The sequence below is a fragment of the Rhagoletis zephyria genome, unplaced genomic scaffold (genome assembly GCF_001687245.7).
Source record: "Rhagoletis zephyria isolate East Lansing unplaced genomic scaffold, Rhagoletis_zephyria_1.1 Rzeph_scaffold_00004, whole genome shotgun sequence".
Classification (NCBI taxonomy): Eukaryota; Metazoa; Arthropoda; class Insecta; order Diptera; family Tephritidae; genus Rhagoletis; species Rhagoletis zephyria.
In genome coordinates, this window is record NW_016157088.1 from 862,094 (window position 1) to 890,053 (window position 27,960).

General features: G+C 35.2%; 1 protein-coding gene and 1 long non-coding RNA gene across 3 annotated transcripts in view; one reads left to right on the top strand and one right to left on the bottom strand.

Annotated features, from left to right (window-relative positions):
• The window catches only part of LOC108373071 (uncharacterized), a 15,465-nt gene extending 12,637 nt beyond the window's left edge, over positions 1–2,828 (top strand). Inside the window, exon 4 of the long non-coding RNA XR_001848928.1 lies at positions 2,818–2,828. This is a non-coding gene — a long non-coding RNA (uncharacterized LOC108373071). The remainder of the gene's footprint in view (positions 1–2,817) is intronic.
• Positions 1–27,960, bottom strand: part of pan (transcription factor pangolin) — an 826,450-nt gene that overhangs the window by 567,259 nt on the left and 231,231 nt on the right. The gene's annotated exons all lie outside the window — the stretch shown is intronic.

Consider the following 27,960-nt stretch of genomic DNA (forward strand, 5'->3'; position numbering starts at 1 on the left):
AAAAAGAAGTCTGATGAGGAGATGTGGTGATCTCCGAAATAGTGCTATAACTTCTACCGCTTAGACTTTGTTGCTTTTTCAATTTTTCCTAATAAACAATCGTGGTACAAAGCTCAATAAAAATATTAAAAATAAAATGTTAACAAGCCACAATAACATTAAATGAATATTATTTGCGATACTATGAATATTAGCCTACTGTAGGAAAATTTTTGACCTGGTTAGAAATTTTAATTATAGTCGAATTATATTTTTTAACTCTTCCATAGAAGGTTTTCAATTTTAACTAAAACATTTGTTTATGATGACAGCACAGGAATGTAAAAAAGACATGGATGAGCAAAACCTTTGGGTTATACCATACCAAAGCGCCCAAATTTGGGTATGCAGATGTCCTCCTACATTCATTGAAGATGACATACTGAAAAACTAGAAATATTCGTTCACCCTTTTCGCAGAAATTTCAAACTTTCTGACCGATCATTGAACATCCAAATAGTGTAACGTGACCAGTGCATAACCGAATGCCCATAGCTCTGATACCAAAGAAATTATTAAACCCTTTTTTTCAGAAACATACAGTGACGAGCAAAACTGTAACATGATTTAACACTTTTTGTTTCAGCCACCGCTATATTTCCAAGTTCTAACGACTTTCATACTTTTGCTGTATATTCTTGTTGGGACATCCCTACTCCCTCTCTCATAATGATTTGAAGTCAATACAACAACAATAAAAAACCAGCAGACAAAAATGTAAATTAAGGCAGATGTTACACTTTTGCACTCATATATTTTTAAGAGCTTTTTAACAATTTTCACGAAAAAAAGAACTACTAACACAATGTTCAGTACTCTTTTGCCTGTTTCAGTTCCTGGATGTGATTTGGCATACCTTATTTGATATCTTTGTAAAAATTCTGGAGGTATATCCTTAGTTTGCTTTCACAGCTCATGTACTCGATTTTACGGGCTTTGATACTTATTAAGATGTGCTTTCAGTTGATTTCGCAAATTCGATGAGATTCATGTCCGCGGTTTGTGGAGGTCATTTCAAATTAGCAAATTTTTGCTTTTGTATCCAGTCTTTGCGAACATATGCAGTATGTTTTGGGTGATTTTTCAGCAGAAACTCTCATTTTTCGACTACATCTTGCAAATTTTGTTGAAATATGAACAGATACTGTTCCTTACGCATAATGCGTACTAACGGACCAACAAAATTTTTGAAATACAACCCCAAACAATTAAGATCCTACCACTGTGATTCACAGTTTGCAGTACATGATGCGCTTAGGCTTAATTTGGGTCTTTGATCCAATACCATGCCCGGCCATCTGATTGAAAGCGATTAATTTAGTCTTGTCAGACCAAATAACCTTCAATTGAAACTTAAAAATATGTTTTTTATTGCATTCTGAACGGCCTAACATATCCCAATAGGCAACGGTTCGGTTTTCGTGCGATGCAGCGAAATGCTGCCACACTCGCACATGTATTATGATCAAATTTGCTTTTTTCTTCTTTATGATGCCTTTGCGCTCAATTTGGCAATTCTTCGCCTCGCTGTCTATTGATTTGCATTAAAGTTTAATACCTTAAGCGCTTCTGTAATAGTGGCTGCATCGCTACTTGCTTCTAAGTTCACAAGATATCGTACCGTAATATTTTTTAACAGACTTCCTTTGTCCTTGGGAACACTTTAGGCTATATTTTTTCTAAGTCTTAACATTTTTAAGTAGCAAATTCCAAAATTTTTTGCCACTTTTCGTGCGGTTCCGCCTTTCCGCAGTAAATCTATTATTTACATTTATGGTTCCTGATTAACTATGTTATTTACTGGTGATCACTTCTTCAATAAAATACAATATAGAAAAAAGTCATCTGACTTCCAACTAAGTAAAATTTAACTGTCAAATGCAAAACTAAGAGTGAGTGCAAAATTGTAACATCTGCCTTAATTTACATTTTTGTCTGCTGGTTTTTTTATTGTTGTTGTATTGACTTCAAATCATTATGAGAGAGGGAGTTGGGGTGTACCAACAAGAATATTCAACAAAAGGATGAAAGTCGTTAGAACTTGGAAATATAGCGGTGGCTGAAACAAAAAGTGTTAAACCATGTTACAGTTTTGCTCGTCACTGTAGATTTTACTATGGCTAATCATATCACCTAAAAAACCCAGGTGGTTTTCTGTTATTTAATGGACAATTGATTCATTAATAAAAAAATGCCAGTCAAATAATCGGCCATATCTACGTTCATACAAAGCCAACTTAAGTGAAATCCGGTTATAATGGACTCTCGGGACTGAGTAAAACTGTACAACTGTACTCGTTTATCTCATCTTACCAGAATATAAAGTAAACCAATTGTGGCCGAAATATTCTCCTTTTTGCTGAAAATACAGTTAACCGCAACCATCAATTCTGCCGAAGAAGCTGGTTGCCGTTCTGGATTGAATTCCGGGAATCACCGAACTTTGTTTATTATAATCGCCATTTTCTGCTGCAGAACCTGTTTGCTAGCTACCAACTGCAAAGCTTACCTTAATTTAATTCATAACAGCTCCGGTAATAATGAGCCAAATAGCGATTTCTTGTCCATTATAAGCAGAGTTCATTATAACTACGGTGACCATTCGTTGCGATTTTGGCGGGACAGTACGAATTTGAGAAAATTGTCCCGCTTAATATTTTTTTAAAGCCGGGACGTATAAGTGTCCCGGTTTTTCATATTTGTACCGATTAAGTCCCGATTTTCAGAGTTTTCTCTATTAATTTAAAGGAGTCTCCCTGTTCTCTGGGCCAAAAACAGTTTGTCGTAGAAACGTGGCAGCATTTTCGTTATCACAAAGGACATAGAATATAAGCGACCCATAAACATAGCCAGCATCCTTATTTTCTATGATCTTTGGTTATTTTTTATTCTGTCAAACTGGTACTCTCGCTTTATTCCAGTCTATCATTCTTGTAAATTTTTTTTAAAAGTTTTTATAATTGTTTGTTAAGTTTCTTTTAATGAAACGATTCTTACTTGAATTTAGTGAAATTATAGAAAACAATAGATATTGATTCCCTCAAAAAATAATGGATATGAAAAATATAGGCTGTAGATACAGAGGCGAGAACATAAATAGGGAAGAAATATTTTAGAATTCTTTGGCTATTTCCCTTTCGATTATTTAATGTTTATTATTTTTTTATGAAAGTGAAGCTCGTTATCTGTAAAGACAATATAAGTCCAAATTTCAAACTTTGTACAAAAATTAGCAAAATTCGACAAGGTTTCATCAACATTTTGAGCTTTTTAATTCGATTTCTGAGAAACATTATGAAGACCGTTGATTTGTGGTTGTTTTTTTGTGGAAGGTGTTGCTCATTTTCTCCATACAAAAAATTGTTTAAAATACTTTGTAGGTCCAAGCTACTTAAAACTTGCACTTTATTATACTAAAATTGAATGAGCTACAAAATTTCATAGTCAAAAATATTTTGGAAAATGTGATCAAAATGTTTAAAATTTTGATCAACATTTGTTAAAATTCGTCGACTTTTTATGTAGATATATATTGTGTGTATACATTTTTGCGATCATTTTTTCTTCTCTTTGTTTTGTTTTAAATAAAACTGTATTAAAAGATGTTATGTCTTTTTATTCTAAAAGCAAAATTGTATATTTTTTTACAATGCTTTAGAAATGTCCCGATTTTTGGCCACAGAAATCTGGTCACCGTAATTATAACCTATTTTTTCTACATATATGATGGAGCTGGAACTGAAATTTATAGACGCGAGTCCATTATAAGTGGATTACATTGTACTTATTTTTATGCACACGCTGTAAATGTAAATATGCAGTACTTAGGTTTACATCGCAGCAAGTACATACATTTGTACAATCATGTAACTTGTAGGTCTTATATACATACATATATGTAGTTTTGTCCACATGCAAAATGCTGTGTGCCGGTTAGCAGAAATAAATATTGTCGCTCGCTCCCCTTCCATGCATGCATACACTTGGCAGCAAAAATATACTCAAACAAAAAAAAAAGTGAAAAAATTAAACACAACAACAAACCAAATATTCAGAGAGCACAGAAAACAGTAACAACAGCTACAAAACACGAACAAAACAAAGAAAATATATAAAACAATAATAGCAAATAACGCAACAATATTAAATTGCTTTGATGTTGCCGCGTATGGCGGTCAACATCAAAGGGGTCGTCGCTGTCGACAAAGCGGCAAACAGCGAAACGACGCAAAGTCAGCAAGTACATAGTTGCTCAATAATTACACTACACACCAACCTCCCAACAACCCCTACCTCTCATAAGCAGATGCACCAGCACATCGGCACAAGCTCAAAAGTCTCAGCGGCAGCGAGAATCTGTCAGCTACTTAGTTATAGGCACTCGGTATCGCCCACTGCCTTATTGACAATTGTACGCCACCCGCTACCCACCGTTATTGGTGCCGTTGTAGCCTACGAAATATTCACTTTTGTTAATGTTGCAGTGCCTTGTTTTATTGTGCTTTAATGTTTGTTTTTGTTAAAGAGTTTTAAACGACTGTAACGCAAGTGTTATAGTATAGACAGACGTTAACGTTAATTCCGATTAACGGCGCAGTTCATCTGACCAAAATTGTACTCCGACAGACCGCAGTATTGCAGACTAAGCTCGGTTCGAATCCCACGACCAGGAATTTATTTTTAGATGCTTCAAGTAGGGATGCAAGTCAAAAAAATACATCGATGTTTTTTTCCATTTGATGCATCGAAATATAGCATCGATTCATATCGATGTATCGTATAAAAACATCGATATTTTCGATGCATCGAATGAAAATATCAACAGTTTCGATAAATGTTGAAGTACTAACTCACAGTGAAATGTATTTATTGATTTAAATAGTTACAAATCCTAGTTTTATTTGGTCTTCTGATAAGCTTTCGAAAAATGTTTTCGGAAGGTACTGAAATGACGACCATCAGCATAGTAAAATAATATAAAGTGTGCCACCCAACGATTCTATTTCGGTACACTTATTTGGTAATTTATTATCATAATTTCTTCTTTCATTTGACTTTTATGTTAATCCTTTTAAAAGAGAACTTATGAAGTTTTTTTGATTTGAGAAAAAAATAAAAAAAAATCCCAAGAAATTCTTTCCGCTTGTGCAAAAGCACACATAACGTTGCAGTACTGGGCCCGAATCGCGGCAGTCGTGAGCATGCGAGCAATCGCATCGAGGAAAATTACGTGACGTGTCGAGTAGCCGGATCGCCGCATTCGAAACGAAGCGAATAGAAATGTTATGCAATAACATCCCTGACGTTTCTCTGAATGACATTTACAAATAGCCTGAAATGCGAAAACAAAACAAAACAATAAAAGTATTTGAATTGAAATCCAACGTAAGTATTCAAATGTACGATATATTCTTAAAGAAATGTATGAAATTTGGTTTTTGCAGGCGCTAAAATGTACCCCGGGGATTTTTTTATACAAGCTCATCGGATTCAGACGAGGAGCATCACCAAGTGGCCATAAGGGGCAGGATTCGCGATAAAAGCAATCCTATGGCTTTATCTGACGCAGCGTAAGAAAATGAAGTTTTATAACATTTAAATAAAATTTATAAATCACTTACAGATTCAGGAAGCGCTTTAGACTCTCTAAAGATGCATTTAGTCTCGTCCTGTCGGAAATAAAATTTCAAGGGCATTTATCAACCGCGGTGCCACCACTGCTTCAGGCTACCAGCACTTAGTTGGAAACGACTTTTTGATCGGGGTATGCCAAAGCACAGTTTCTAAAATTATAGCGAACGTAGTTAAAGAAATGGAAACTAAACTGTGCCCACAGTTCATTAAGTTTTCGTCAGACCGCCTTTCTCAGTGAACGGAGTCATTTGTTCAGAAATATAAAATTCCAGGAGGCAAGTTTACCGATTGCGTTATCATTAACAATTTCGTACTAATAACTACAACTACATTTACGGTGATCGGTTGTATTGATGGCACAAATTTTGGTCTTCAGAAACCAACTGAGAATGAGCATATGTTTTATAATCGGAAAGGATACCACAGCCTCAATTCAATGATAGTAAGTTGCACATACATATGGATGTACACATTTATACATAATATGCATTTATACATGTGTATGTATAAATGAAAAACTTATGAATATGAATGTACATTTCCACATTTGTGATTACGAGTATAGAATTTTGGCTATTGACTCGAAATATGGTGGAGCAGCACATGATTCATTTGTGTGGAAACATTCAGCGCAGAGGAAATTTTTAGAGGATGAATACAGTCGAAATCATTTTAAAAATGTCTGGCTTTTAGGTTATATATGCACTTATACAAATACTTAAATATAGTCTTCTATATGTATGTATTTTCTCAATTAACAGCAGACTCAGGTTACCCTTTGGAGCCATGGTGTTTGACACCATTCAGAAACCCCGTAGATGGTTCCAGTCAAGCGCGGTTCAATGAAATTCATTCGAAAGCACGTTGCATTGTTGAACGCACCATTGGTATTTTGAAGGGCCGATGGAAAATTCTCAGTAATGATAAAAGAATTCGTTACACCCCTGAAAAGATGGCGCAATTTGGCAATGTATGTGCAGCGTTGCATAACATTTGCATAAATTTAAAAGTCCGTCATACTGTAGCTATTTTTTTTATTGATCATGATACTGAAATAGATACAGGAAGTGAAACCCAATTAAACAAAATTGGGCATAAAATAAGAAATCACATAATGTCGTTGAAAAATAAACACTCGTTCGACAGTTTAATCCATTTCCTTTTAATAAAATTTTTTTTCTTATTAAAATAGGAACTTAAAATAAAATTCAGTCTTTTTATTCATATAAAAATAGGAACTTAAAATAGAATTTTCATTATATACACATACAAAAAATATGAACTAAAAATAGAATTCATTATACACACATTACGAAAAACAGGAACTTAAAATAACTCTCATTTAATACTCATTTTGGTACTCTTCTCTTTAAAGCATCTAGCTCAAGAGTTTTAATTTGTAGCTCTACTGCTTTAATCTCCATGTCTGATTTATGTCTCTCTTCTTTTATTTGCAGCGATCTCTTCTTCAAAGCGATTAATTTGTCAAGATTTATACCTATGCTGGCTTGCGATTCTTCGTATGCTTTCACGTTTGTTTTTAAAAGAGCAAGTTTTTCGCTATCAGCAGAGGGCTTCGTTTTAAAAGATCTTGTAGTACTACAACTGTTGGATGGTGTCGGCTCCTCTTCTTCCTCGCCGTTAGCAATTAACTCGTCTATCAGCTCATCTACTTCCTCTTCCTCCATCACTGACACTGCATTCCCAAACGATTGTTCGGTTGAGAGTCCTTCTACCGCAACATCTATGCCGGTAGCTTGGAGGAGTTGCTCTTCCGCTGCAGTTAGGAGCTTTTCTTCATACGGACCACCCCCAGTCCTTTGCTTCGAAGCTTTGTTGAAAGACATCTTTTTTTAATGTTATGCTTTTGATCAGCAAATACCTATTTTTGTATTTAAGTGTTTACTTTTATATGACAGTTCACTTTACTAGTAGTGAAAACACAAATATTACTTACCTTCCTCCAAGACTTAGCATCTTTCACCGGCGGGCCGGCTGCGTTAAGTTTGACCGTCAACGCATCCCACATCCTATTTGCAGCAGCTTTTCCCTGCCCACAATTAGGCAAGAGGTTTTTGGCTAGGTCTTGATGCTGCAGCATGGAATCCGTCATCAAGTTTTTTTGGCGCATATTAATTTTGTTCACATTTGTCCTAAAATCATTAGTTATGTTTATAATAGAATCAATAAAAGAAAAAGTAACTTACATTTTATCTCTTTTTATTATAAACCGATAATTCAAAAATAATATTTTGTTCAACCGCTTGCTGTTCGATTGATAATTAGCTATCGAATGACATTTCGTTCGCCTTGTGCGAACGAGTACTCGCTACCGCATGTCAAAATTTGGAATTTCGAACGAGTGTACTCGATAGCGACTGCCGCGATCTGAAAACCACGAATTTTGTACAATTTCGCTCGCTCACGACTGCCGCGATTCGGGCCCTGATGTTTTCAGTCCCTCAGGATGAGGACCTAAGCCGAAATCGGGCAGAGGTGTGCAAAAAAAACCAAAGGTCAAAGCAAGAATTGAAAAAAACGAAAATGACAAACTCAAATCTTGCTTTTAAATAAGCGTACATCACTTTATATTACTTCACTATGTTTATAAACTATGTGAAACAATTTTTGAAATTGCTGTTTAAAATCTGCCCAAATTTGCAAAGGGTCTTAGAGTGTCAATATCATATCAATTAATATCATTTTGTAGAGGGTTGTTTGGCGATAAACGTTTCTACTAATAACCTTTTCTGTAATATTTATTTATTTATTTATTTATTGAAACAATATTTCTTACAGACTAGTAGATGAATGGGTTTGCTAATGCTAGTACAATATTAACATTACAAAGTATTGTGGAGATTTAAAAAAGATTGTTTCGTCATAGAGAAATCAATTATAATACTTTCCGAAAATATATTAAGTTCTCGCATAGATCTCGTCAAGGGAGCATTACCGGCAAATCTTGTCTCGACTTTTGCTAAGTAAAATGGATAAGACTCGAAGATTGCGCCTGGGTACATTGAAGCTTATCCGTTCCAAGAGATAGGGACAATCGACGACACCTTGAATAACATTATATGTAAAGGTTAAAGAAAGAACAGATCTCCGGCTTTCAAAAGATTGTAATAGAATGTATATTCTAATAGTATTTAAATGGTGAAATTTCCACATTTAGAATAGTTACTAGAGCGAAGAGTTTGGAAGCATACAAAATAATTTTAATACGTACAGTGTCCATTGCACACAAAAGTCGATGCATCGAAAAAAAAATACATCGATATATCGATATATATCGGATGGTCCAAAACATCGGTTTTATTCGATGCATCGAATAGCAAACATCAATGTTTCCGATGCATCGATATTTTTTCTGCATCCCTAGCTTCAAGNTAAACCGATAATTCAAAAATAATATTTTGTTCAACCGCTTGCTGTTCGATTGATAATTAGCTATCGAATGACATTTCGTTCGCCTTGTGCGAACGAGTACTCGCTACCGCATGTCAAAATTTGGAATTTCGAACGAGTGTACTCGATAGCGACTGCCGCGATCTGAAAACCACGAATTTTGTACAATTTCGCTCGCTCACGACTGCCGCGATTCGGGCCCTGATGTTTTCAGTCCCTCAGGATGAGGACCTAAGCCGAAATCGGGCAGAGGTGTGCAAAAAAAACCAAAGGTCAAAGCAAGAATTGAAAAAAACGAAAATGACAAACTCAAATCTTGCTTTTAAATAAGCGTACATCACTTTATATTACTTCACTATGTTTATAAACTATGTGAAACAATTTTTGAAATTGCTGTTTAAAATCTGCCCAAATTTGCAAAGGGTCTTAGAGTGTCAATATCATATCAATTAATATCATTTTGTAGAGGGTTGTTTGGCGATAAACGTTTCTACTAATAACCTTTTCTGTAATATTTATTTATTTATTTATTTATTGAAACAATATTTCTTACAGACTAGTAGATGAATGGGTTTGCTAATGCTAGTACAATATTAACATTACAAAGTATTGTGGAGATTTAAAAAAGATTGTTTCGTCATAGAGAAATCAATTATAATACTTTCCGAAAATATATTAAGTTCTCGCATAGATCTCGTCAAGGGAGCATTACCGGCAAATCTTGTCTCGACTTTTGCTAAGTAAAATGGATAAGACTCGAAGATTGCGCCTGGGTACATTGAAGCTTATCCGTTCCAAGAGATAGGGACAATCGACGACACCTTGAATAACATTATATGTAAAGGTTAAAGAAAGAACAGATCTCCGGCTTTCAAAAGATTGTAATAGAATGTATATTCTAATAGTATTTAAATGGTGAAATTTCCACATTTAGAATAGTTACTAGAGCGAAGAGTTTGGAAGCATACAAAATAATTTTAATACGTACAGTGTCCATTGCACACAAAAGTCGATGCATCGAAAAAAAAATACATCGATATATCGATATATATCGGATGGTCCAAAACATCGGTTTTATTCGATGCATCGAATAGCAAACATCAATGTTTCCGATGCATCGATATTTTTTCTGCATCCCTAGCTTCAAGTATTACTTGTTTACATACAATTATAGTCGTTGTAGTCTTTTTTAATAAAATTGAACTCTGAAAAATTAAATAAATTAACTTGAAATAATTATGTATTTGAAATAACATAAAAACAATAATGAAAAAAAATAAAATATTTAGATAATAAACAATAAAAAAGAACATGGTTTTAAGAATTTCTCGGAGTTGGCATCGAACCAAGTTCTCTTTCAACTTCAAATTGGGGTCCTATCTAAATTAGTATAGTGACTGCATTACCGACGACGAGGTAGATGATGTTCAGGCTAGTTATGCATGTTCTCCGTGATCCACGATCTTGGTCAGTGTTATTATCTAAAATGACCTGCACGACACCCTGAAATATCAAATATCAATGCATATCAAAAAAAACCAAATAACGCATACGAAAAAGCCCAAGTAATGCATATACATATGCACAGTTTCGGTTGGAAACCGAAATAATGCATATGAGAAAAACGAAGTAATGCATACAAGCACAGTTTCGACTCAAAACCGAAGTAATGCATACAAGAACAAGTAAGAAAGTCTAAGTTCAGGCGGAGCCGAACATTAAATACCCGGCGCAAGCATTAAATATATGTTTTCCACCTTTCCGAAAACTACCGCTACATGGTAAGCCGGGGTGGTTTTACCCCTATTTTAAACATCTTCGATAGAACGTCCAGTTAGACATAATGAGGTAAACTTATATAGTCATATGTGGGCAGTATCACGCCTATTTTCCAAAATTCCAAATAATGTTACTCATTTTCAAGGGATTGTTGTTAGTATCAAATTTGAGTAAATTAGCGTCCTTAAATTTCGAAATATTGAAGTTTCAAGCATTTCTGAAATTTACCGTTATATGAAAAGCGGCCGTAATTTTATTCCGATTTCAATAATTGTCAACGTTTTGCTTTTATATGACAAGCAAAATAACCGTACCGAGTTTGGTACAAATTGGTACAACGGTTTCCGAGATACATATATGTGATCATAAGTTGGCGGTGCCACGCCCACTTTTCAAATTTTATCATAAATTTATTTCTTGGTAAAGAATTGTTGCCGCATCAATTTGGAATAAATTAGCTTTAATATTTACTAATTTATCGAATATTTCGTATATCTCTAAATTACCGTTATATGGTCCAACAACTGTGCCAAGTCTGGAAGAAGATGGAAGAGGGCGTACAAACGTATATATAATTCATCTGTAGGTATGTTGTGAGTGAAAGTTTTTGAGTAACTCTCTGGATAGTGTAGATTCACAAATTCACCCGCTAGTTGGCCCTGGAGTTAAGTTATTACAAAAAATCTTATTGATCATCCACTTTGTCCAATATTCAAAATATGTATTGGTAACGGTAAAGGCAGTACTATTGCAAAAAAGAGCTGCCACGTGGCGCTGGAGTCATTACGAATAATCGCCAAGTTAGAAAAGGTGCCGTGAATGTAAATAAACCTGTTGCACCATTGAGTATATCGAATTTTTGTGTTACGATTGGCCCAATGTATGTGATTTTTCCCTGTATTGTTATGCCTTAAAGCTTTATTCGGAGACACCAGGCTTGCGTATAGTTAATTTAAATTTTAATTTTCAAACAGGTGGCAACCCTTTTAAAAACATATTAAACTACAGCTTTTTTAAGCCTATTGACTTTCATTTTTAACCAACTTCCAAAAAAGGGGGAGGTTATCAGTTCGTCGAAATATTTTTTTTTTTTTTTTTTTTTTTATGTATGTTACCGCATAACTTTGGACCACGTCAACCGATTTCGATAATTCTTCTTTGGATCGGAAAGGTAGTGTCCCAGAGGTGGGCCCATACTAATCTGGTTAAGATCCGATCAGCGGATCATGAGGTATATATATATATATATATATTTTTTTTATATGGGAGTTGAAGTCGGTTTTTTTTTTGCTAAAAATTACTAGTTTTAATAAAATTTTCAAATAAATAGCGAGAGAGAAGTAGAGAATGATTTTATATATCTCCATACCAAGTTTCAGTAATCTACCGAAAATATTTCCTGAGAAATACAGTATGAAAAATTCCGTTTGTATGGGAGGTGCCACGTCCTCTTGCCTAATCGAGATTAAATGCATTCTATATTTTAAGTTGGGCTAAATAACAGCAGTGTACAAAACTTCATGATCATCGGTTGAATAGTTAAAGCGTGAAAGCGTAGCAAACAAACAAACTCACTTTCGGATTTATAATATTAGTAAGGATACGAATCAAAAATTTTGTACGCCCAAGTATGATAGACACTTTATTTTATTATAATATATAGTTTATAAATTAATTATATTTTTATATTTTTATATTTCATATGTTTTTGAGAAAAATACACCGCAGTAATTTTAAAATTTCAAAATTACATTTCTCGACTGAAAAATAAGATATTCGAGCTAACTCGACGGCACACAGTGTGCTTTTTTAACACTTCATGCCAATTAATCGTAGCGCATTCGACAGAAGCAATATTTTGATATGAAAAAAAATGGCTGTGAAAGCTAATGTAATAGCCTTTCAAGGAAAAATATTGTCATTGAGCCACAATCACTCCTTGACCTTAAAAAAATTGGTCAAAAATAGTGTTCTTTGAAAAAAAAACATGCAAAATCCAAGGTATATCTATTAAAAAAAAAAAACATTTTTTGTATTTTTTATTATACTATCATTATAGATTATAGACGAGGAACACGATTCCACTGTTTGAAAAACGAAAAAAAAAAATCTACACCTCAATTTGAAAAATGCATTATATATACGGTGACCATCCTGGGTCTTTTTTGACCCATTGTCCTGGTAATTTATTTATTTTATACGGGACGCCAAATGTTCTGTATTTCTTTTAATATCCTGTATTTGTCCCGTATTCTGTATTACGTATTTTGACGCCTTTACAGCTCATTAAAATGGCATGCCTATGAACCAGTTTTAAGTGATGTTGGTATATGATCGTAATTTTCTCCATAAACAGCTATTATTTTCTAATCTGAATGCCTGTGATTAGAATCGAGGAATACATACAGTGACCAAAATATAAATCAGAACCCGACTTTTTAGCAAGGTTTGGCCATTTTTCTTTAGTTTAATAATGTTTATTATTTTTTTATGAAAGTAAAGCTCTTTGTCTAATAAAAACCATATAAATCCAAGTTTCCGTCTTTGTGCAAAAAACTGTAAAAATTAATTCTGCAATGTTTCACCAAAATTTCAAACTTTTTAATTAGAATCTTTAGAAAAAAGATTTGGTTAGCAGTTTTGTAGCTCATTAAATTCGAGTATAATAAAGTGCAAGTGGAAAGAGATGCTCATTTGCTTCCCTTTTAAAAAAATTGTTGAACATAGATGCTTAATTTGTATGAAAAACTGCGTTACACCGTCAACAAAAGAATTGCCAAAAAAAGTCTTAGAGATATCAATATTACACTTTATAATACTAAAATTTAACGAATTTTTTAACAAATTTCGCGGGCTGAAAATCTCGAGAAAAATATCCCACAAATTTGAAATGTTACTATAAGGATGCTGTTTCAGGGTTTATAAATCTAGGATCTTGGACTTTAAGATCTGTAAGTTTTTGTTGAATAAATTCACAAACTTAAATTTTGTCCCGTATTCGGCTCCCATAAATATGGTCACCGTAATTATATATTCAGAGAACGAAAACAAACAATAGCAAACGTATCGGTATCGTTTAGTTTAGCTAATAGAAGGTAACGAAACACAACCGATTCAAATCACTCGGAAACATTTTGCGAGCAGTAACTTTACTCGCGATAGCTAACGCAAACAAAACAATTGAATGCAGGGAAATAGGGAAACAAACGAAACATAAAGTTAAGCCCAAAATATAATAACACAGTGGCAGTGGCAGCGGCAGTTTTTCGAAATCAACTGTTTTTTAGAAAGTGTGGTGTCCAATGGAGCGACTCACAATGCAGCAGTGGCAGCTAGCAGTACTGCTCAGTTTAGCCCAAATTCTAAATTCACTGCCACTGCCTTCATCGCAGCAAACTCCGCATGCTGAATTTGACATAAATGAAACGCAGCCAACTTCTGTTGATGTCACTGAAGCCTAAAAGGCGACAACAAAAATTTAAATAAACTAAAGGGAATGTCAAAAAAAGTAGTCACTGACAACGGCGTATTCTGTTTTCTGCGGCAGTGACTGCTAATATTAGCAGTAACAGCTGATTTTAAAAACTGTCACTGCCACTGCCCCTGCGACAAATTTTTATTTTCCTACCAAAATTTCCTACCATAACCAACCAAAACCTACCAAACATTTTTTTGAGTTTTAAAATTTGTTTTCAATTTCAAATTTTTTAAAAACATAGTTAACATAAACTAGTAAAACTAAAACACAACTAGATTAATAAAAACAAATTAACTGCGTATAACGATTAATTTTACTGTACAGACTTATCCATATGTACATATGTCTCTTTACACATATATACATATCGTCACTAGATACGAATAAAGACGCGAGCTCAAAAGTTGATAGCGAAAAAGTAGGCGTAAAAAAAATTTCGGCGAAGAAAGACTCTTAACATAGGTGACGGCAAATAAAGCCGCGATAACCTCTTTGACAGCGAAGAAAGACCCATAAACTTACGTCCGCGGTCAACTATATTTTCGAGTTCAACAGTATTCCCCAGAACTCCCCAAAGAGTTTTTCCGAGCTCTTTATTCGTGTCTAGTGACGATATTATTATTATTACGTCGAAGATACCCGCGCTGCGACCTAAGAAGATATATTGTGCTAAATCAAAATTGTAATCACTCCAACCTTAGGCTATTTAAAAAGCTCAGCACTTTGGATGAGGCCATGTTCCAAATTTTAGATGGAGAAGGCAATCGTTCTCCAAGGTGTATCAATCTACGATTCATGCTTCGTGGACAGGCACATAGAATATACTCTGGGGTTTCTTTCACCAGCCGACAAACCCTACAGCGAGACCCATTTAATCAAAACCGTACGTTAACATGCAGTGTGCTATCAGGTTGCCAGCAAGAGTTCTAAGTTCAAGGTATCTTTTGGAGTTACTGCTGGAAAGAGTTATGCATATCTTTGATTGTCTTATTCCCTTTGACTTCCGCCAGTAGGCAGCAATTTGAGATTATTCCCAGCTAGCACCTAAGCAGGTCTGCAGAAAGGCTAGGGACCATGCAAACTCATTTGGGCGTCACGCTTTGCGAGAAAGTCAGCCCTTTCGTTGCCTTCAAACCCTTCATGGGGACGCTATTGTGGGCTAACAGGTGGTTCAAGACTTTACAAGCCCTGATGCAGTTTTAAAAGACTCTAAGGCCTTTAACGCTGCCTGGGTGTCCGACATAATATTTATTCTGGCCTCATTTGCCTTCTACGATGATATTCGCGAACACAGACTTCGATTGTGAAGACTTCGGCCTGAAATATGGTTGAGTGCGAGCCCATTGGCAGACTTTTCTGGAATCTTGGTCCAAGTACGCCATAAATTATATCGCTACCTAAAGGTGAAAAGTTGCCAACTCCATTTTTATACACGAGCGCACTTGTGCACAAGGGTATATTAATTTTGTTCACATAACGGTTGTTTGTAACAGCCAAAACGAATCGAGATAGATATAGACAAATGTATACATATATGCTCAGAATGAATAGAGAAATCGATTAAGCCATGTCTGTCTGTCCGTCCGTCTGTCCGTGTACACGATAACTCGAGAAAAAATTGAGATATCTCAACGAAATTTGGTGCGTAGGTTTCTGTTAATCCAAGGTAGGTTGGTATTGAAAATGGGCGAAATCGGACAGTAACCACGCCCACGTCCCATATAACGGTAATTTCCAGAAATACGAAAACTGCGATATTTTAGTAACTACTGAAGATAATTCACTCAAAATTGATATTTACAATAATTTTTAGACGAAAAATAAGAATATTATAAATTTTTGGAAAATGGGCGTAGCCACGCCCACTTATGGTTACATGTGTATATCTTGGTAACCGCTGCACCAATTTCTTCCAAACTTGGCACAGTTGTTGGCCTTGGTACAGCATAAAAAACCGCCGAAACTTTTTAAAATCGGACAATAACCACGCCCACATCCCATATAACGGTAATTTAGAGAAATACAAAATCTTCGATAAATCATTAAATATTGAAGCTAATTTATTCAAAATTGATGCTTGCAACAATTCTTTACCAAGAAATACGTTTATGGTAAAATTTTGGAAAATGGGCGTGGCGCCGCCTACTTATGATCACATATATATATGTCGGTAACCGTTCTACCAATTTGTACCAAACTCGGTATGGTTATTGTGCTTGCCAAATAAAAGCAAAACGTTGAAAATTATTGAAAGAGGACTAAAAGTACGGCCGCTTTTTATATAACGGTAAATTTCAGAAATGCTTGAAACTTCAATAATTCGAAATTTAAGGACGCTAATTTACTCAAAATTGATACACCCCGGCTTACCATCTACCGGTAGCTTTCGGAAAGGTGAAAAAACATATATTTAATACTTGCGACGTGTATTTTGTGTTCGGCTCCGCCCGAACTTAGACTTTCTTACTTGTTTTTTTTTAAGTTTAGTTTTTGATGCAGAATGCCAGGTAATACAAAACTACATCGATTTTTCGTCTCTCCTGAAAAAATTGTAAAAATGGACTTGGCACCTTTTCATCCTTAGGTCACGATATATGGATGTNACGTGTATTTTGTGTTCGGCTCCGCCCGAACTTAGACTTTCTTACTTGTTTTTTTTTAAGTTTAGTTTTTGATGCAGAATGCCAGGTAATACAAAACTACATCGATTTTTCGTCTCTCCTGAAAAAATTGTAAAAATGGACTTGGCACCTTTTCATCCTTAGGTCACGATATATGGATGTCCGTATTGCATATTGGCAATAATAAGGTATACGTTTGTACATAGGAATCAGGTATATTTACATGTTTGCGGCCGCCATTATACGAACGCACCGGTGAAATATTTGTGTAAAAAAGGTTGCTAAACTATTTGGAGATACGTACATACTTTCTATTTTTCGCAAATAACTTTTACTCATTGTCCCGAAACCTACCAAAATCCAATCAAGCCTACCAACCTACCAAATGGAAAAAAACCTACCAGTTTTGGTAAGAAAAGCCCATGTTTGGCAACACTGCTCACAACACAAAACGAAGCGAGTCGTTTAGTGATCCCCTAGTATACATCTAGGCATACATATGTTTGTATGTACATACTCTTTATATCAGAGGACATGGCATTTTGCAAAGACGTAAATACACGCACACACAATGCTCATAAACAGGCATGGGCAGAGAGTTAGCAGGTGCTAAAAGAGCGTAAGCGTCGCGTGTACGTATACAAGCGAGAGCGCAGCGATGAGAACACGACAGCATGCAAAATGACCCTGCAGCAATTCAGACTCACCCTAGGTTAGCCCTCAGATAGTTACCAGCACTAGTCCCTTATAATTTCCCTGCCAATGGTTTCAACTGCCATTTTTAGCATTGGCGTTCATTGGAAAAGGTCCGGTCCAATCAACACTGACTGTAAGATAGTCCTGGACTAGACCAATTTTGGAGATTTTTTTCGTTGGAGTAAGATTGCGTTCTGCACTTCGCAGATGCTTTTTCATAATTCGGAAACACCAAAAAAAATAAATTTTATCATTTTATAACCATGTTGCTTCTGATGGCGTTTGAACCCGGATCCCCCTGAAAGCTAATAAATAGTGGCAAGCCTCTCTGCGCACTGAGCTACAGCCACGCATGTAAATGTGTGTTCAAATGTTTACTTTGCATCAAGGCCAGACCAAGCGATTGGGACATTTACAGGGTGGGGTTCTTTAAATTTTTTTGATTGAATTGCAAGACAACATCACCCTGTCACTGCCAAACTGTACTTTTCGTCTATCTCTAGTCCGGTTCCTTGGAGACTGGTCGAAGGCTGACATTTTCGATGCAGGCAAATGTCCAATTCTGACCAGTCAAATTTTAACCAGTGAAGTACTAGACCCTTACGGAAAATTGACCGCCTTATTGCTGCATGGGAATTAGGCACATTAACACATTCTCACTTTTAGCTCACGCTTGTTTGTGGTAGTGTCCACCTCTGCTCATAAATCTACCGAGCAGTTGAGGCGAAAAAAAATGTCGTTCCACATTATCTGTCATTCTGCATCAAACCCTAATTAAAAAAAAAAGTTGACTTGGCACCTTTTCACCTTTAGGTAGTGCTACATTAATTTATATATACATATGAAATAATGCAATTATTTATTCATTTATTAATATATGCATTTATATTTTCATTTGTTAACATTAAATAATAATATGTTCAAATATATAATATAAACACATATATATGTCTAATCTGTAAACGTTATTTAATCAAGTAAGCCGAGAGGAAGAAAGTGCGAAAGGCCCAGCAAAAAAAAACATCAAAAATCAACGGTAATTTTTAGCCCTTCAAACCTGCACATTATTTATTTATTTATTTTATTTATTTATTTATTTAATCACACACGACAACCAATAGTTATATTTACAGTGTATGATATCTTACAACCTAAAGTTACATGTAATTACACATCTATATAAAATAAAAATTAAAACAAAATAAAATAATAAAAATAAAAAGTAGAGGTAAAAGTTATATGAAATGAAAAGAGAAGAAAGATGGAGAGGAAGGAGACATGAAGAGATTTCAAAACGCTTAGAATTCATTTGGCAAAATGACGCATTAGTTCGTTCTTAAAATGATTCGTGTTTTTTAAAAATCTAATCGCTGCGGGCAGGGTATTCCAAAGACGGATCGAGAAAATAAAAAACTGACGTTCAGATACTAAGCACGTAAATCTAGTATTGCATATAGCAAGAGATCGGGAAGATTTGGTGAATTGTAATCGTTCCTTCAAATAATCGGGATCCTGTGTGACTATGATTTTGTGTAGTAATGTCAAGCATCTGAGTTTCAGTAGATCGTCGAACGGAATAGAAAATATCCTTAAGGAAAAAGTAGAAATATGTTCATAACGACCAATGCAGTAAATATACCGAGCAATGTTGTTGTACAGGATATTAAGTTTTCTATTGCATACACTGTCACAACTAGCATACAATTCACAGCCGTATAGTAGTGTCGGTAGTAGGTAAGTTTTAGCTAGGATCAGTCGAATCTTCACTGGTGTGAAGTACTGAATACTCCATAAGGATCGCAACATGCCATAAACTTTACCGATTGCATTAAAAATGTGGTTCTTCCATGTCAGCGTTCTATTAAAAATTAAACCCAAATTCTTAGCAGTTTCCACAAATTTTATCACACAATTGTTCATTTTTACATTATTGCAATGATCAAGGTTGAGTTTTTTTTTTTATATAGAAATGCATTGAGACTTATTGGGATTTAGGACCAGGCCATTGTCACAGGCCCACATATTAATTGCATCTAGATCAGTGTTTAAGTTTTCTATGCATGCATTGATGGAGTCCAAAGGACAACCTAGATACAACTGTACGTCATCTGCATATAGATGAATATTGCAATATTTTATCACATTTTGAAGGTCATTTACATATAACACAAATAATAGTGGACCCAGAATTGATCCTTGTGGAACGCCTTTAGTGATAGGCAGGGTTCTCGATATGGATTCTTTTACAATTACCGCTTGCGAACGGCCAAGAAGGTATGTTTTGACTAACCTTGATGCCGATGGTGAAAAATTAAACAAATTGTCAAGTTTTAAACATAAAAGGGCATGATCCACGGAATCAAAAGCCTTGGAGTGATCAAGGAGGGTCAGAAAAGTTACGTGTTTATTGTCGATATTAACTCTAATATCATCTGCGACTTTTAGTAGTGCTGTGACACAGCTTCTGTTTTTCCGAAAACCAGATTGGTATTGACTCACCAGTGAATTACCATTAATGAAATAATTAATCTGAGTATGCATGATACGTTCTAGGACCTTTGATAAGAAAGGTAGAATCGCAATTGGCCTATAGTCGCCATTAGATTTCTTTATGGGAATGACTTTGGCCTTTTTCCAACAGTCAGGAAAGACTGACGTGGTCAAAACGGTATTGAAAGCGTAAGTAAGATACGACAGAATTTTAGGCAGTAAACATTTCAAAAATTTCGGGTTAACACCGTCAAAACTAGTGGCATTCGATTTGATGCCAAGTATCGCCTGAACAACATCACAATTATCGACACACTTAAAACAGAAACCAGGCGTAACAACATTAATTTTATCACTGTAACGATCATGACATATATTTCTATTACAAGCAGACAACTCAACAAATTTTCCATTCAACTCATTTACATCTAAGGGTTCGTGGGTAAAATTCTTTTTGTTACCAATCCCAATTTCGCGAATACGTTTCCATGTTTGGTTTGATCCTATGGCTGTGCTAAATTGCCGTTCATAATACGCATATTTTCGCATTTTAATGGCTTTTGTAACTTCCCTTCTCCGCTTTTTGTATTCGCTGTAGGTCTCGTCCAACTTGCACTGCTTCCATTTTAAGTATGCCTTATTTCGCTTCACAATTAGGTCTTTTATATGGTGGTTGAACCATGGACGGCTCTTGACATAGTTTGGTTTCGTTACAAGGGGCACAAATTGTTCAAAAAGTATACTAATTTTAGACTGGAGAAATTGTATTTGTTCATTTGCTGATATCATGGCATAAATTGACCCCCAATTTATTGCGTCAACGGCTTTCTCTAACTGGTGATAATCAATATGTATAAAGTCACGATATGTGTAGGCGAGCGAATTACAAGTGAAATGGAAGTCATAACTTAGAAATATTAGATCGTGCTTGGAAAAGTTGGGCACAGATAGTTGGTCATACAGAAGTACTTTTGTCCTTGAATCTACAAAAAATACATCGAGAAGCGTACAACTGGTCCGAGTGAAGTGTGTAGGTGTCGTATAGTTGACAGGCAGAAGGCCGAGATTTTCCATAGCAAGTGAAAATTTACTGTCGGTCCGCAGGTCGCTGTTGAAATCACCAGTCAAAACAATATCATTGTAGCCAAGTATAATATTTTCGATAAACTCGACAAATTGAAAATAATTTATATGTCTATTGGGTCTGTAAAAACAACCAATGAGCATTTTATTTAGTCTAGATGCTACTTCAACGAAAATATATTCAATAGAATCGGAAGCTACTGATACACATTTAAGTTTACATGAGATACACGTTTTTACATATATGGCAACACCACCACCATGCCCAAGCCTATCTGAGCGATAAAGTTTATACCCCTCTACATTAAACAAAGCATCACTTTGACACGCAGAGAACCAAGTCTCCGACACACACACAACATCTACATTCGAACTTTCAAAAATATACCTAAATTCATCAATTTTTGCTGGGAGACTTTGAGCATTAATGTGGCACACCTTAAGTCCGCCTTTTTGTTTACTCAGTACACGTATCATATTATGAGTACAGTCTTTGGAACTGCCGCGATTGTTAGCTTTAATGTTTAACATCGAAACTGCTGTCAATGCAAAATGTATAAAGGGTGGAAAAAATAGCAATAATAGAGAGAAGGTGTTTATTGAGTGGGAAGAGACAAGCTGGGTTGAAAGTAAAGAAGACATTGCTCAAGCACTTTAAGAGTATATAGTTGCTTAATATTAATATAAATGTAAAATATATAAACTGAAAAGAAGAGAGAACTAACGCAATAGAAATAGAATGAACATACAATAGTCACTTGTTGAGTTGAATTAGTTTCTCGATATCTTCTTTGCAAAACACCTTAACTGCAGTTTCCCTAGTCCGCACTCGAACAAATACTTTTCCCCTCATTGAGAAGGCAGATGTTAAGCGCTTCTGCCTTTTTAACTGCGTGGCGAACTGCATAGTCTCACGAGCAGATTTGGTGAGACACTCGTTTAAAAATACTCTCTCCTCTGATACACTACCAATGTCACGAAGTTGCAGACCTCTTTTGTTAGTTTTGTAAAAGCTGACCGCAGCTTTTAATAACAAAGCGCGGTCATGAGAAGAAGCGAGCTTAGCTATGAGTGGTGCAGTTTTTGCGTTATTAGTGCGCACACGGAAGGCCGCTCGCACAGAGACAGCATCGACATTTAGTGCTTTGCAGACTTTCTTTACGATTTCGACAGTGTTTTCATCTTTTTCACGCGGAATCCCATTTAGAATGACGTCCGCTGCAACGCTACCATTCTCTTGTTCAGCGAGTTCCTCCTTTAATCGCTGCATATCATTACGCAAAAGCATAATTTGTGCACAATCATGCTCAGCCTTATCTATTCTGACCTCGAAACTGCTCATACTCAGCTTCACATTGGCCAGATCAGCAGTTATCTCACCTATCCTCTGCATTACCCGCTCCTCCACCTCCTTCATACGAGTGGTTATCTGTTCCACTATACTCTCGATTTTGTTTTCCAAACGTGAAAGCCATGCAGGCGATGGCGGGCTTTCGGCTTTGCACGGTTTCAGTTGGGGTGTTGATTTGTGCGGTGAGGTACCTACCAGGCGAGCAGATTTAGTGCGCGTCGACATGTTGAGCAGTTAATATCCAATTGAAGTTCGCAGCAACACAGCAACAGCAACAGAAAAAGAGTGTAGGAAAGATGACAGCAAATGTAGCGGCAAAAACAGGAGCGAAAGCAGAGACAGAATCAGCGATTGTGTAGAGAAAGCAGCGGCAGCGATGTCTGTAGAAGTGGTGGACAGATAACTCAGCACCAGAATAAGAATACACCAGCTTTTGGCAAGGAATACTTCAACTATGCAAGATGCTATATTTTGCAAAAGTAATTGCCACCAAAGTTGAGTTTTTTTTGTTTTTATTTTATTTTTTTATCGCCGTAATAGTACTTTTAAACGATTATTTCACGGAGCGCGTAAGAGCACGTCTGTTCGCTGCGACTACTTTTCACTATCCGACTCATTATTATACTAAAATTAAATTGGCTTATAAAAATTGCGAGTAAAAAGTTAAATATTTGATGAATTTTTTTTTAATTTGCTGAATTTTTGTGAGTTTTTCTCAAAGTTCTAAACCTTGAATTACGTATGCAATAAGATATATGTTTATAAAAAACTTGTGAAAAATTTTACATTTAAATATTGTATGCAACTACATTCGTTAATAAATTCAAGCAATTGAATTAAAAAATATTAGCCTTTTAATGGAATCATGCCAGTACGGGGAATTTCGCGATGGCCAACGGGGAAAAGATAAAATGAGTGGGCATCCCTGGTCAGTACTATCAAGCAAGGACTGACTTTGACACAAATCCACTATGTTCTACTGCCATCTGAGAAAGGTTTAATTATTCAGTTCCGTGCAATGTAGAATAACAATAAACATAGGTATCAAACAAAATAGAAAATTCTCTAGAATTGAAAAATAAATAAATTTGGCACAGCGAGGAATAAGTATAGAAAATGTACTATTAATTAATTTTTTTAACCTAAACTAATAAAGTTAGAAGAACGATGTTCGAGTATGTGATAGTGTACATATTAGTCCATAAGATGTATATTTATTTATTTTTTATTTTTTTTTCAAAACTAAGTGTCGAAAATTTTCAAGGACTTTCAATGTTCCAAAGGCTTCTGGTTTCAACCGAAATCTTCAAAAAATTAAATGCAGTTGCTGAAAAATCCCCTTGATTTTTGATAATTTTCTCCCATTTAAAATAATTCGAACATTCTTTGCATGGAAGAAAACAAATAACACCATCCGCAAAAAAATTATCAAACATTGACCTGATTTTTTAGCAACTTCACAATTGCACTTTATTTCATTAAAATTTAATAGGCTATACAACTTCTTAAGATAATGATTAAATAGTTTCATATTTTTGAAAGTTTGTATATGGGTTTTGTTATATAATGAGCGAATATGATTTAAAGGTATGTATTTTTATTTTGATTTGCTTACTTTAAACCAGCTGTACTAACTCCACTATGACTAATATAAACTACGATTTATTTCAAACCTCAATTTAACATATTCAGAACGGGCTTATTTTTTACTATAATTATGCGACAGAAAGTTTAAATTCTTTATCAGCAAGCAGTGAACTGTACAGTGCCGCGTTGTGACGAGGTTAGGGCATTCAACTTTGAGTACACTGCCCACAAGGAATTCGGAAAATCAGTGAAAGCGGATAAGCGGAAGCGAGGGAGTGCATTGTAGCAAAAGGTGCGCATGACAACAGCACCCAGTTGAAGCTGCAGTTGTAGCTGTGGCTATAGTCGCTGTGACTAATTATGTTGCATTGCATTGTGCAGGCCACACTGTTGGCAGCAACTTTAACTATTTCCATTGCCAGAGTGTTCTCGTTATTTCTGACATTGTTTGCACTTACCAATCTACATAAGAGCGACAGTGCCCTTTGCTGTTGCGCCAACTTCCTCTGTTCGACTCTACTCCTTTACACTTTACTTTTTGTTTTTCTTCTCGCCTTCCTAGGTTTACGCCGTTGAAGTCATGACGACTTCACTGGTTTGTTTGAATTCTTGCTACCACCTTGTATAAATTCGCCTTGATGCCGTCGTTCAGCGTTCGCCCTGCTATTTCGCCTACTTTAACAAAATTAGAGCGGTAGCGAAAACAGCTGATACCATTTCGTCGCACTTATAATTTAGGTGACCATATTTTGAAAAACCAAACCATATTGTGAAATGATGAAATGATAACAAATGTAAATATAAGGAAAGGGCGAAGTATTATAAATTATTTTATTTTAAGCCAGATTTAACGAATCGACCACTGTATTTTTCAACCAACAAAAATAATTCGTGTTATATGTTGTTACGGCCACCTTTGACATGTACTGCCGCCATGCCCAGCAGGGCGATAGAAATAAATCTATCGCCACGAAACGCCGCCGAGCAAAATTCGCTTTAGCTGTGTTCAATTTAATATGCCAGCGGGTGTTCTAATTTTGACAGCGGGAATTTCGCTGTGGTTAGTTCGCCGTTCGCCGGCATTGTGTTTCCACGGTTATTGTGCTTGCAACATAAAAGCAAAACGCTGAGAATTGTTGAAATCTGATAAAATTACGCCAATTTTTTATATAACGGTAAATTTGAGAAATGCTTAGAACTTCGATATTTCGAAATTTAAGGACGCTATTTTACACAAAATTGATACAAACAACAATCCCTTGAAAGAAGTAACATTATTATCGAATTTTGGAAAATGGGCGTGATAGCGCCCACATGTAACTATGTATATAAGTTTATCGAAGATGTTTGAAATAATGACAAAACTACCCCTGCTTACCATGTAGCGGTAGTTTTCGGAAAGGTGAAAAAACTATATTTAATAATTGCGCCAGGTATCTAATGATCGGCTCCGCCCGAGCTTAGACTTTTTTACTTGTTTTTTGGTTAGTTTTATTTTTTACATAATCTATAGATGTTAATGCTTTAAAAACAAAAACAAAATATTTTTCAATGAATGTTTATGATATTAAAGGATTTTGGTTTATTTCCTCATGAATTTGTTATTGAACAAATATATTTTCGATTCATTTTCGCGTATTTTTAGATAAAACAGAAAGCAATTATATTTTCCTCCATATTTTTCTTTTTGTGACGAGCTCAGAGCCAGCTGAGAAATTAGTGATTTTTTTTTAAACTTTAGACGTGAAACAGCTTACTGAATACCAAATAGTCTCAGAATCCATGTTCACCACTAAAAGTCACTATTAGTGACTAGCGACTGCTTATAGAATCCCAGGATAAAGAACCCTAATTCAAAAATATTTTTAAGGGGTTGCCACCTATTTTGAATCGCATAGTTATTTAATTTTTTGCTAAGAAAAAAAAGGTAAAATATTACTCTTCATGGATACAAAAAGAAGGTTCCTAAACAATGCATCCCCTATATACAAAATGTTTTCCCTTATGATAATAGTGTAAGGTTGCCTTTTATTTTCGATTCTACACAATTCATCTAAAACATCGCAATATGGATATCAAATGAAAGGTATTGTTGAGAACTTTGGTCCGAAAATATTTTCGATCAGGGTTCTCACGCTTCTATGTAATACAAATTTTTATTTTGTTAATTTTAATCAGCATTTTTTTGTATGTATGCACAGTACATATACGTTGAAGATACATATGTACTATTCATTCCAGCGTATTTCGGAGTAAGGTTGCCACCTAAATTTTAGAGTAAGAAATTTACTTAATAGATATCGAAATCCAAATTTTTATATTTCCAAAACATTTTTTAAACCTATCCAAATGACCAGTATTTGATATCCAATTGTAATTAAAATGTTTGATTGAATCAGTGATTTGATTGCAATCACAATCACTGCAATCAAATGTGCTTGCAATTAAAATGATTGTAGTTTTAACAATCAGAAAAATGCAATAAATTTAGATTGTAATCCTATTAGTAGAACAATCATTGATTGCTAAAAAAATTGATTGCAAATTTTTACAGCTCTGGTGGTCGGTATGTAAACCGATAACTTAATTTAAGGGGTTTAGCTTCCTACATAAAGAAGATATATCGCAAAAACTTTAATCTGAACAATCAGTGGTATAAGAGATAAAGCTTATACAGCATACATTTGGACGATTTTCTCAGTAAACTTTGTATTATTATTTATAAAATAGATAACGAAATTTATCGGTTTTAGCTGTCCAAATAAAGGAAAATAGTGCGAAAATTCATGTTTCTAGCTGCATATATGGAGATAACGAAAAATCTCATATCTGAACATTCAGTTGTATGGGCGCTATATGTTATAGTGGTCCGATTCTTCCGGTTCCGACAAATGATTAATACATTATAAAACTACATCCACCTACCAAATTTCATCCGGATATCTCGAAAACTGGGAGACTGCATACAAACAGACGGACAGACAGACAGACGGACAGACGGCCATGGCTAAATCGACTCGGCTCGACGTTCTGATCATTTAAGTATACATTTTAGTTAGTCTATCTCTTCTTATTCTGGTACTTACAAATATCGGAACAAAGGTTTAATAGCATTTCATGCTCATTAAAGGTATAAAAACATAATAATAGCATTTCATGCTCATTAAAGGTATAAAAACATCAAAATGACGTCGAAATCGTCATTTCGCATAGTTGCGTTGAAACGTCTGTACTGAGCATTCATCCAATTTACTCTTCCACTCGAACTGTGGGCCTTGTATACGTCGTATTATATTGGCTTTGGTGAAGCAATTGAAGCGTATGTATATTATTTGCATTATATTGATTTCGTCGTCTTCTCGCGGTTTTTGCTGGCAATTAAGCGGCCATGAAGAAAAAGGCGCTTAGGAATAACAGTAGGAATTTGCCTTAGTATAGGGTTTCAATACGAGTATTTATTTTTCGATACATACTTGGTTCAAAAGTATCGATACCAAAATTACTTGGTATCGAATCAAAAGTATCGAGTATGTACTTGTATCTACTCGTATCGTTTCATTCCGGAGCATACCACATGCACCAGAGTATGCAAGGTATCACGCAGGCTGTCCACAAAATAAGCAGTACGAGTCAGTTCGAGCTCTAACTTAATAGATATACAATTTTGTTTCCCAGGCATTATTCGGCAAATTTCTTCTCGAATATAAAAGCATCCCATCCGTGTAGAAATACATGGGTATCGTGATGTGAGTGTCGAAACAGCTCAAAAACCGGTCTACCCACGCAGAGAT